Genomic DNA, 12202 nt, shown 5'->3' with positions numbered 1-12202 from the left:
TGGGCCGTGGCCAAGGTGAAAATGTGCCACAACCAACAGCCACATCTTCTCGCTCCCACTTCTTGACCGAATTACTAGGGAAGCACAGAACAACACCAGTATTGAGAACTGATCAGTGTGAATAGGTTATTAATTGGATAACAGACAATACTTCCAGTTACCTGGGCACCACCACCTCCGGTCTGTCTTCCACACGGTCAACTCTTAGTAGCCATGAGTCTCGACTGCATACTCCTCCTCACCCTGATGCTCCTTCCTCCCAGCATGCCGAGTGTCGTCAGACAGCAAGTGATCCCACACTTGGACACTCTGAAGAGCTGTTCACTGGTCCATTTCCATATTTGGGCCCCTCGCCTGATACGCTTGAAGTGGTGGAAGAGGAGATCCCATGTTGCGATGCCCAAATATTTGAACAGCCACGGCCACAGGAAGTCGACGTTGGCAATCTGTCACAAGAGGTGGACGATGACGAGACACAATTGCCAGGAAGTGAGGAGGAGGATCGTGGTGCGCAAGTGGAAGAGGAGGAGGTGGTGGATGATCTAGTAACTGACCCAACGTGGAAGGAGGACATGCAGAGTGAGGCCAGCAGCACACAGGGGGAGGGAGGCAGAGTACCCCAACAGGCAGGAAGAAGCAGTGTGGTGGCCGCAGACAGAAGGCAGGCAACCGTTCCCCGTAACACCAACACGAGGGACGTTGCCAGTACAAGCGGTAGGTCTTCCAGAGTCTGGGATTTTTTTAAAGACTCTGCTGATAACCCCAAAACGGCCATATGTTTCACCTGCCATGCCAGCATCAGCAGGGGTGACAAAACTACCAGCCTGATCACCACCAGCATGATCAGGCACATGGCAGCAAAGCACCCGACTTTGTGGGGCGAAACCCAGGGTCCACGACCAGTGTCAGCGGGTGTCACCACTGCTTCTTCCACTGTTGTGCGTGCAATAGAACCCCCTGTTGTGTGTGCAAGGCAATCCCCTGTCCATACTGCATGTAAAGATGCCCCCTCCTCTCAGTCTTCACTTGTTATGGCAGTTTATCAATAAACAGCATCAACGTCTGCGTCCACGTCCCATCGCAGCGTTCAATTGTCCATATCCCAGACCTTTGAACGAAAGCGGAAATTCGCAGCTAACGCCCCACAGGCCACAGTCCTAGATTCGCACATTTCACGACTGCTTGCATTGGAAATGCTGCCTTTTAGGCTGGTGGAGACGGAATCCTTCCGCAATCTTATGGCGGTGGCCGTCCCTCGGTACTCGGTCACCAGCCGACACTATTTTGCCAGGTGTGCCATCCCCGCACTACACAAGCACGTGTCCCAAAGCATCTGCCGTGCCCTCAACAACGCAGTTACTGGGAGAGTCCACCTGACAACGGACACGTGGACAAGTGCTTGTGGCCAGGGACGGTACATCTCTCTGACGGCACACTGGGTAAACATAGCGGAAGCCGGGACCCAGTCGGACCTTGGGACGGAACACATCCTCCCCACACCGAGGATTGCGGGCCCTATGTCAATCAGAGTTGCCCCCACAGTGTACAGCTCCTGCGCATCCTCCTTCTCCTCCTCCTCCTCATTTTCAGCCTCCATCTCAGATATCACCACGTCAGTTACAAGTTGGAAGCATTGCAGTACTGCCTTCGCCAAGCGGCAACAGGCTGTGCTGAAACTCATAAGCTTAGGTGATAAACCTCACACTGCTTGTGAGTTGTGGACAGCTGTGAAAGAGCAGGCAGATCTGTGGCTGAGACCGCTGAACCTACATCCCGGCATGGTCGTGTGTGACAATGGCCGTAACCTGGTGGCGGCTCTGAGGCGAGGTGAGATCACACACGTAGCATGCCTGGCTCATGTGCTTAACCTCGTGGTTCAGCGTTTTCTTAAATCGTACCCCGAGTTGCCAGATCTGCTCGTGAAAGTACGCCGCCTGTCAGCTCATTTTCGCAAGTCGGCTACAGCTTCCGCCGCCCTTGCTGTGTTGCAGCAGCGTTTGCAGCTTCCGGCACACCAACAGGTGTGTGATGTCCCCACACGTTGGAACTCTACCCTCCACATGTTGCAAAGGATTTGTGAGCAGAAGAGAGCAGTTGTGGAGTACCAGCTGCAACAAGGCCGTCGATATTCAGGTCAGACTCCACACATAAGACCTCAGGAGTGGACCTGGATGTCTGACATATGTACCATCCTGACAAACTTTGAGGAGGCCACCAAGATGGTGAGTGGCGATGACGCCATCATTAGTGTCAGCATCCCACTTGTCTGTCTTTTGCAACGCTCTCTGCAGAGAATTAAAGAGGAGGCATTGCAGCCAGAGTATGATGAGTTGGATCAAGAAGCTATAGTGGGCGATTACACACAGCCCAGCCTCATCTCATCCCAACGTGCATTGGGGGACAATGAGGGAGAGGAGGAGGAGGAGGAGGAGGAGGAAGAACAGGAGCTGCTATCATGCGTTGTAGACGGTAGTACCTGTACAAGTGTCATACCGTCGGTTCAGCGTGGGTGGCCTGAGGACAGGGGGGAGGAGGAAGAGGAGGAGGAATAGGAGAGCATGGTCAGTCGTCATCTTGGTGAGGACACGGAAATCTTGCCCATTACCAGTCTGGCACGCATGGCTGACTTTATGTTACGCTGCCTTAACCGTGACCCTCGCATTGTCAAAATGTTGGGTGACAGTCATTACTGGTTGGTGACACTTGTAGACCCCCGCTACAAGGAGAACTTTCACTTTCTTATTCCTGAGGTGGAGAGGTCTGCAAAAATGGGGCAATACCAGAAGGCCCTTGCTGCAGAACTCTTAAAAAAATTCCTATCTGAACACGCTAGCAGCAGAGGTCACAGTTCGTTGCCCAACCAAGGCGTACAGGCGAGAGAGATGCAACTCCAATCCAGCAGAGGCAGGGGAACACTGTCAACGTTCTGGGACAGTTTTCTGACACCCCCCCAGCTTACAGGCCCTGAGGTGCGGGGTACTCTCACAAGGAGTGGAAAGTTTCAAAAGATGGTGAGGGAGTACCTTGCCGATCGTACCAGCGTCCTCCGTGATTCCTCTGTGCCTTTTAATTATTGGGTATCCAAGCTGGACACTTGGAATGAACTCGCTCTGTACGCCTTGGAGGTCCTGGCCTGCCCTGCCGCTAGCGTGTTATCGGAGCGTGTTTTTAGTGCCGCTGGGGGAATTATAATTGATAAGCGCACTCGCCTGTCAACTGACAATGCTGACAAGCTGACCCTTATCAAAATGAACAAGGGCTGGATTGGGCTAGACTTCTCATCACCACCAAATGACAGCAGAGTAACATAAAGTCAAATCTACTGTGTTATTTCGGGAGGTGTATTCACATGCACCGCTTCACTCCCACACATGGGTATACGCTTCCTCGTTTTGGCTGTTTAATCTTCTTCTCCTTATCCTCAGCCTCCACCACCACTATACCACCAGGGTGCCAGCATTGCAAGTTCCTCCGTCCTAATTTTTGGCAGCTTTTGCTGGGAAAGCATAAGCAAATACCATGGGACACCCACTCCCCAATAATGGGACTTATGTTTGTAATATGCTGTACTGCATGGCTCTTGTAAGGGGCCTTGCAAGTTGCTCCTTCCTAATTTTTGGCAGCTTTTGCTTGCAAGGCATAAGCAAATACTATGGGACACCCACTCCCCAATAATGGGACTTATGTTTGTAATATGCTGTACTGCATGGCTCTTGTAAGGGGGATTGCAAGTTGCTCCATCCTAATTTTTGGCAGCTTTTGCTGGGAAAGCATAAGCAAATACTATGGGAGACCCACTCCCCAATAATGGGACTTATGTTTGTAATATGCTGTACTGCATGGCTCTTGTAAGGGGCATTGCAAGTTGCTCCGTCCTAATTTTTGGCAGCTTTTGCTTGCAAGGCATAAGCAAATACTATGGGACACCCACTCCCCAATAATGGGACTTATGTTTGTAATATGCTGTACTGCATGTGACGCGCCCCCTGGGCCGTGTTTACACGTGTGTGGGATACCCGGTGCCGGGTCTCTGGGGTCTGTAGTCTCCGTGGCGTTGACCCGGTCCCGTGGCTCAGGCTGGTCAAACCAGTGGCAGTCTTTCTTAGGTTTTGAGGTTAATTGTCCGACTGCGCCACCCGTGGATTGCGGTTAGGGAGTACCACCGCTGCGAGGCAGACCGCTGAGGCTGGTGTTGTGTGCGCATCATAGAATGGGATAACTCCCCTCGGGAGGAGTATAGCCTCAGGGCAGTGAGTGTGGATGATGGGGGTGATGGTGCACGAGCGCAGCAGGAACGACTCAGAGTCTTTGCAGTGCAGTTCAGGGTCTTTACTGATGAATATAAGGTAGACCCTCCCGGGAGTACTGGCTAGCATAAGAGGCCTGGTCAGTCTGTGAGCAAGCAGGAGCTACCCTGGCCAGGTGGAGTTGTAGGCCTCCCCGTCTGTCTGCACTCTTCCTGGCTACCTTGCTGTAAGCGGGTAGAAGTAGCCCACGTCCCTGAATGTACCGTGTAGTGCTCACCCGTATGGCTGGTGACTTGGGGCCTTCTGTTAGCCTCCACTCCACGATGGCGGTGCTGATCCCTTGCTTGTGACTGAGCCTCCGGGCTTCTATGGCCAGAGGACCTGAAATCCCCTGCCGGCTGGTTTCTGCTGCTGGATATATAAGTCCTCACAGCTTCGGACTCCTGTGTCCGGTTCCTATTGTCTTCTGCCAGGGCGAGCTCTGCTCAGCTTCCAGCCCCTGGTCTTTAGCTCCTAGCTCCTACAGAGCTCCTTGCTGTTACTTTCCCTTGCTCTCACTCTGACTCTGACTGTTCTCTGACTCACTCAACCCCGCCCCAGATCCAGTTTATAAGGGCAGAATTCTCCCCTCCCAGGACTGGGGCAGGAGTATGTTGCATGTTTAAGGGATCCTGACCAGGAAACCTCCCACTTGCTCTCCGACGTAATATCTCTATTACTGTGGTGACCAGACCCCTGGGGTGCCCCACATGGCTCTTGTAAGGGGCATTGCAGTTCTTCATAATTTTTGGAAAGCCTTCCATTCACTGCTTAGGCCAACAGTGCACGGGAGATCCAGTTGCTATAAATCGAAAAAAGGTTTAGTTAACGCCCTCTGACCTCCATGTCATTTCCAAGGGGCATTGGAGTGGCTCGAAATTTTTGGTAGGCATTGCACTCACTGTATGCCCTATAACTGTGTAGCCGAACAGCTCCTTTTGTTACAGAAATATATCCTACAAGACATATCTGGTTGACTGGCCTGATATTGATGTGAATGGTCCCTGTTCCTCCTGCTCTTTCTCCTTTGCACCACCTCATCCATCATTCATCACCTGAAGCTTTGTTTTAACGGGAGTCATAGAACTGGGATAGTAGCAGGAAAACATCCAGCAATCCTCGAAGGAGGTAGAATATGCGCCAAAATGCTGACCACCTCAGGCCTAGCTGCTACTACATACATGCGCTTGCATTCCAAGGAACAGAAAGCTAAGGAGGTGGATGGCCTCATGATCATGAATAATTTACTCATTGTGTAGGAGGCCGACCACTGCTGCTGTCTACCTTCTGAACTTTGTGTTGAAGCCTGATTGACCCAGGACCCACAATCCTCTATGTCTGGAGGACGTGTTGCATCCCAGTGTCCAACTGTGTCCCGGCTTCCACAATATTAACCCAGTGTGAAGGCATCAGTGAGATGGACCATTCCTGGCCAAATTCACTTGTCCACGTGTTTGTGGTTAGGCTGTCCTTCCCACTAAATGCACTGGGGAGGACACAGGTAATGTTTTGGTATGCGCACTTGTGTATAAGGTGCACCGGGACAAATAGGGGCGGCTGGGGACCGTTTATGGACACCTGGCCACCCACACGCGGCTGGGGACTGTGTGTGGGTTCCCGGCCGCGGGGCGGCTGGGGACTGAGTATGGACACCCGGCCACCCCCTGGCGGCTGGGGACCAAGCGTGGACACCCGGCCGCCGGGCGGCTGGGGACTGAGTATGAATACCAGGCTACCGACGCAGCCATGACGTGGTGGCCAGGTTCCACCTCCACATGCCTAAAAGGCCCAATTTCAAGTGCAAGCAAGCTAGCAGTATGGTATTGCAGCCTGGGGGTGGGTGGGTGGCAGGCTGCATACTTGCGCTTGTATTGAAAGTTATGGGGGAGGTACAATTGAACACTGCCCTGGGACAAGGACTTGCACAGGGATAGTTGCAAGTCTGCATCTTCTGATGCGGCAAGGATCACTTCTGATGGGCACACTTTTAGGCAGTGACCTGGGTGTCAGAGATGCTTCCAGGGGTCTTCCCCATGCTGGTCCCATGTCTTTTTAGCACTGTATGCATGTGTCACACAGCACATGGCCAGATAAGGTTGTAAAATGTTAAAATGACATTTCCCGGTGAATCCATTTGTCACGGTTGAAAGCAATACAAACGTGCAAAAACGCATAAAAAATGCTACTTGTGAACATAGCCCAAGGTGTGGAGGAGTATTTTTGTTTTTGGTTATTTATTTTACCTTATACACAAGTCTTTACCCTGGAAAGGATGTTCCTTAACCCCTTTCCGACCTGGTCAGTAATAGTACGCACCAGGTCGGGAAGGCCGGTTCAGCGGGGGCTCCGGCGGTGAGCCCGCACTGAAGCGAGCACATGTCAGCTGATTATTCGAATCGCAATCCACCCGCGGCTCTTAACATGTTAAATCTCTGACAGTGGCATTTAACTCGCGCTTCCAGGAGTCCTAAGCCCCGCCCATCAGTGACCCCGTCACGTGATCGCGGGTCACCAATGGGTGGGCATGACAACTCAGGGTCTGCAGCAGATGCCTGTGGTTGTCATGTCTCAATTGCTATGAGCGCCACCTAGTGGTCAGCACTCATAGCAAGTGAGCATTTCTCCTGCATACAAGCGATCTGCTCATCGCTTGTATGCAGTAGAAGCAATCAGACAACTGCTGCTTCTAGTCTCCTTTGGAGACTATAGAAGCAAGCAGAAAGTGTAAAAAAAAAGTTTTTAAAAAAATTAAAAAAATAAAAAATATATAAAAGTTTAAGTCACCCCCCTTTCGCCCCATTCAAAATAAAATATATATATATAAAAAAAAAAACACATACACATATTTGGCATCGCCGCGTTCAGAATCGCCCGATCTATCAAAATAAAAGAAGAATTAATACAATCAGTAAACGGCGTAACGAGAAAAAAATTTTAAACGTCAGAATTAAGTTTTTTTGGTCGCTACAACTTTGCAATAAAATGCAATAACGGGCGATCAAAACATCGGATCTACCCCAAAATGGTATCAATAAAAACGTCAGCCCAGCACGCAAAAAATAAGCCCTCACCTGGCCCCAGATCCCGAAAAATGGAGAAGCTAAGGGTCTCGGAAAATGGCGTCATTTTTTTTGTTTTTTTTAGCAAGCTTTGGATTTTTTTTTCACCACTTAAATAAAAAAGAACCTATACATGTTTGGTGTCTATGAACTCGTAACGACCTGGAAAATAATGATGGCAGGTCAGTTTTAGCAATCTGTGAACGTGGTGAAAAAAGGACCCAAAAAACATGTGTGGAATTGCATTTTTTTTGCAGTTTCACTGCACTTGGATTTTTTTTCCCATTTTCCAGCACACAATATGGTAAAACCAGTGATGGTGTTTAAAATTACATCTCGTCCCGCAAAAAATAAGCCCTCACATGGCCATATTGAACGAAAATTAAAAAAGTTCTGGCTCTGGGAAGAAGGGGAGCAAAAAAGGAAAACACAAAAACAGAAATACCCATGGTCGTTAAGGGGTTAACATATTTCACAGGAAAGCACTTTCACTTTCATTTTTGAACGTTTTATTGTGAGCCTGTAAAAGTGGCTTAATACCTCTGACCACGTTGTTGACAGCAGTGACCTGGGGGTCAGAAATGCTTCCAGGGGTGATCCCCATGCTCTCCCCATGTCATTTGAGCACTGTCACTATCGTTTTGGGCACTATTTAGGCTTTCTACAGACTGCCGGGGGAGCCGTCGCAAAAATGTTCGGGTCTCCCATAGACTAACATTGGGCTCGCTGCTCGGGTCGAGCACCCGAGTATCACAGTGAGCTTGGCCCGAGCTTCGAGCACACAAGCATTTTAGTGCTCGCTCAACCCTAATTAGAACTCAGATCACTGGATTCAGAGTGAATTTCTCACATTTCCACAATGTACACATGCTCTTTTACCATTTTCAAAAGAAAATCCAGCCAGCTTCATTGGTCATATGATTCAATGGTGAATCCAGTGATCCGAGTTCAAATCTCAGTGGAACCTGCGAAATTCTTTGTTCACAGCGGTTTTATCTTTTCTGCTCACACTCAATTTGCCAATACACATGGTTTAACATAAAAAGAAAAAGTTAAAATCCACATGGCAAAAAAGATCTATTTATCAAGAAAGTTTAACTCAAAAGTTAAACTTGACTTCATGAAGCAAAACTCATATCATCTATGTCATATCAAGCAATCATACTCTATGACTAATGCCAATGTTCGCATGACACTTTTTTCAGGTGGTTGAAACTGACCAGGATTTCAAGCCGAAACGGCCTCAAGAAATGAGAGCGATTCTTTTCCTGAATCACCCTTTTTAGTGTTTTCCAGCATTTTTGTAAACATAGTTTGGTGATATTTTTCTAAGTATTGTTTTTGGCATCAATTTAGTTTGTTTAAGTTTATTTTTGCTCGCAAAATGCTTTGAACGTCACTCAGGAACCTTCCAGGGGTCTTTCTAACCTACTCATTGACTTGTATAGCAAGTATAAAGCAAGCAAAATATACATGAAAAATGATATGCTAACTTCTGTTAACCCCTTGGCGTTTTGGTAAACTTAATGAGGTTAAAAGACGATCCATACCTGATCATATGAACAGCAAGTCTTTTTGCAGGGAAATGAATCTGTTCAAACTATTGAGCATTTTCAAAGCCTTTTTCAGGAGGTGATTGGAACAAAGTCACTCTAAATCCGCCTTATGAATTTTAATAAACCTTGAACTGTAAAAGGTTCCAATTGATGATACCTTTAAATCAGATTTTTACATTTCAGTGAGGCCTGGAATTTTGTTTCCAATTGAAATCTTCCATTTTCTGAAATGTCTTCCAGAAGGATAATCACTGATATTGATCATGGTGCTCTAAGAATAGGTGTGAAACTCATAAGTATGAAACAGCATCCGAGTAGTTGTGGCCGAGTGGTTAAGGCGATGAACTAGAAATCCATTGGGGTCTTCCTGCATAGGTTCAAATCCTGTCAACTACGTTTAACTTCATGTAATATTTTGACGAATTATCTGTGTAGATCAATTTCCACATTCCCCAGTCTATCCCCCACGGAAATGGTCTGTAATCTTTGGATTGTATTTGTAGAACCAGCTTAACAGCATCTGTAGATCTTCTTTTGATTAGTCAGCCTGGTGCGATGTCACTTGTGCATCACACCACCAATCAAACAAAGCTCAGAGGGTGCCATCAGGTATGTGGTGCAAATCCTCGTTTTTTACAGTGAACACAGATCACTGCCGTGAATGATGGACTGGGATATGAACTTTGATTTGCAAGAACTCTACTTGAATTATCTTTCCGATGGAACCTTTTAGCACACCATAAAAAATCTTTAGTGACTTCTGGATGAGCAGAAGTTTTGCAATTTCTTTTTTTCTCACCCTTTTTCCAGCTAATAGATCCAGCACGTTAATTATTAGCCAGATTTCATCAACATTTTAAAACTGTCCTTGTTGTGATATCATGGAACTTTAAGCACACTTGTGGAATAAAAAGGGAGGAGATATTAATTTACCAATGTGTATTAGATATACATTTGCGGAACAGCTTTAGAACCAGTTTTCATCATAATTAGAGATGAGCGTTTTTTGATTCGAACTGTTCGCCAATCTCAAATTCGAGCTGTTTTGGGCGGTGTTCGGGCCATTCGGCGAACATGAACGATTTGAGAAAAATTCGGCTGTTTGAGGTTATGTTCGATAACTGTTCGTGCACCAAAATCATAATTGGATTTTTTCTCAGTAATGATGAAAATTAATGTTAACACGAAGCTTGAGTGTACAGCGGGGCGGGGGGAGGGGCAGGGGATGGATCTCTGCAGGAATAATGAAGATTTTCATTTTTTTTTCTCTTTCCCGCATTTACAGTGGGGAGGTGCAATCTGTCAGCCTATCAGCAGCGCACACACGGAGCGAAGAGCTTTTTTTCACACAAGCAAGGGCATGTGTCATTGGCAGTGTATGTCACATGTCCTTGCCCTATAAGACCCAGCCATTTTCCCCGTCGCCACCATTTTCTCACTGCTGCAGCTGTGTGTTAGACCGCACCGCTGTTGCTGAGTGCGCTATACCTTGCTAATTTCAAGCCAATTTTCGCACAAATCTACAGATAGCTTGGGAGTAGGGAATAGTTGTGATTGCAGTCCTTTTAAGGACTAGGTTACAGCATTTCCTACGACTTTTATCATGCTGGTCTGTGCTCTTAAATAGATAGGTTGTGGGAGTAAAGACTAATTGTAATTGCAGTCCTTTTCAGGACTAAGTTACATCAGTTCCTATCAGTTTTTGCCACGCAGGTCTGTGCCAGTGCTGTGCAAGTTTTTTTCACATTATTTTACTGAATCTAGCAAAGCTAATCCTTTTTGGCCTGTGTTAGTCAGTGGAGTAGCCTATCTGTGTTGCAAGATACACCACCTGTGTATAGAATACCAATTTTTTTACTACACCTAGTGAAGTAAAACCTTTTGGGCATAGCATCATTCTATTAGTCCATCTATACTGACCTCCATAAGCTTGCAAATTGAATATAATTTTTTTCTGCATCTAGCTCTGAAAAAATATTTGTCCTTCTAGCAGTGTGTGGGACTTGTTCTACTAGTCCATCTATACTGACCTCCATCAGGTTGCAAATTCAAAATAATTTTTTGACTGCATCTAGCTCTGAAAAAATATTTGGCCTTCTAGCAGTGTGTGGGACTTGTTCTATTAGTCCATCTATACAAACCTCCATCAGGTTGCAAATTGAATATAATTTTTTTCTGCATCTAGCTCTGAAAAAATATTTGTCCTTCTAGCAGTGTGTGGGACTTGTTCTACTGGTCCATCTATACTGACCTCCATCAGGTTGCAAACTGAATATAATTTTTTTCTGCATCTACCTCTGAAAAAATATTTGGGCTTCTAGCAGTGTGTGGGACTTGTTTTATTAGTCCATCTATACTGACCTCCATCAGGTTGCAAATTAAAAATAATTTATATCTGCATCTAGCTCTGAAAAAATATTTGGCCTTCTAGCAGTGTGTGGGACTTGTTCTATTAGTCCATCTATACTGACCTCCATCAGGTTGCAAACTGAATATAATTTTTTTCTGCATCTACCTCTGAAAAAATATTTGGGCTTCTAGCAGTGTGTGGGACTTGTTCTATTAGTCCATCTATACTGACCTCCATCAGGTTGCAAATTAAAAATATTTTTTTGTCTGCATCTAGCTCTGAAAGAATATTTAGCCTTTTAGCAGTGTGTGGGACTTGGTCTATTAGTCCATCTATATTGACCTCCATCAGGTTGCAAATTGAATATAATTTTTTTCTGCATCTAGCTCTGAAAAAATATTTGTCCTTCTAGCAGTGTGTGGGACTTGTTCTACTAGTCCATCTATACTGACCTCCATCAGGTTGCAAATTCAAAATAATTTTTTGTCTGCATCTAGCTCTGAAAAAAATTTTTTGTCCTTCTAGCAGTGTGTGGGACTTGTTCTATTAGTCCATCTATACTGACCTCCATCAGGTTGCAAACTGAATATAATTTTTTTCTGCATCTACCTATGAAAAAATATTTGGGCTTCTAGCTGTGTGTGGGACTTGTTCTATTAGTCCATCTATACTGACCTCCATCAGGTTGCAAATTGAATATAGTTTTTTTCTGCATCTACCTCTGAAAAAATATTTGGGCTTCTAGCAGTGTGTGCAACTTGGTCTATTAGTCCGTCTATACTGACCTCCATCAGGTTGCAAATTGAAAATAATATTTTTCTGCATCTAGCTCTGAAAAAATATTTGGCCTTCTAGCAGTGTGTGGGACTTGTTCGATTAGTCCATGTATACTGACCTCCTTCAGGTTGCAAATTAAAAATAATTTTTTGGCTGCATCAAGCTCTGAAAAAA

General features: G+C 46.2%; 1 non-coding gene across 1 annotated transcript; it reads left to right on the top strand.

Annotated features, from left to right (window-relative positions):
- Positions 1–9215: 9215 nt before the first annotated feature.
- TRNAS-AGA (transfer RNA serine (anticodon AGA)) lies at positions 9216–9297 on the top strand. The gene has a single exon. It is a non-coding gene; the product is annotated as a tRNA-Ser (tRNA).
- The last annotated feature ends 2905 nt before the right edge of the window (positions 9298–12202 follow it).

The sequence above is a fragment of the Phyllobates terribilis genome, unplaced genomic scaffold (genome assembly GCF_046119375.1).
Source record: "Phyllobates terribilis strain yellow unplaced genomic scaffold, ASM4611937v1 Scaffold_13__5_contigs__length_258822181, whole genome shotgun sequence".
NCBI classification, from domain to species: domain Eukaryota; kingdom Metazoa; phylum Chordata; class Amphibia; order Anura; family Dendrobatidae; genus Phyllobates; species Phyllobates terribilis.
Note: the sequence above shows the minus strand (reverse complement) of the source record. Positions and strands in the feature narration are given on the sequence as shown.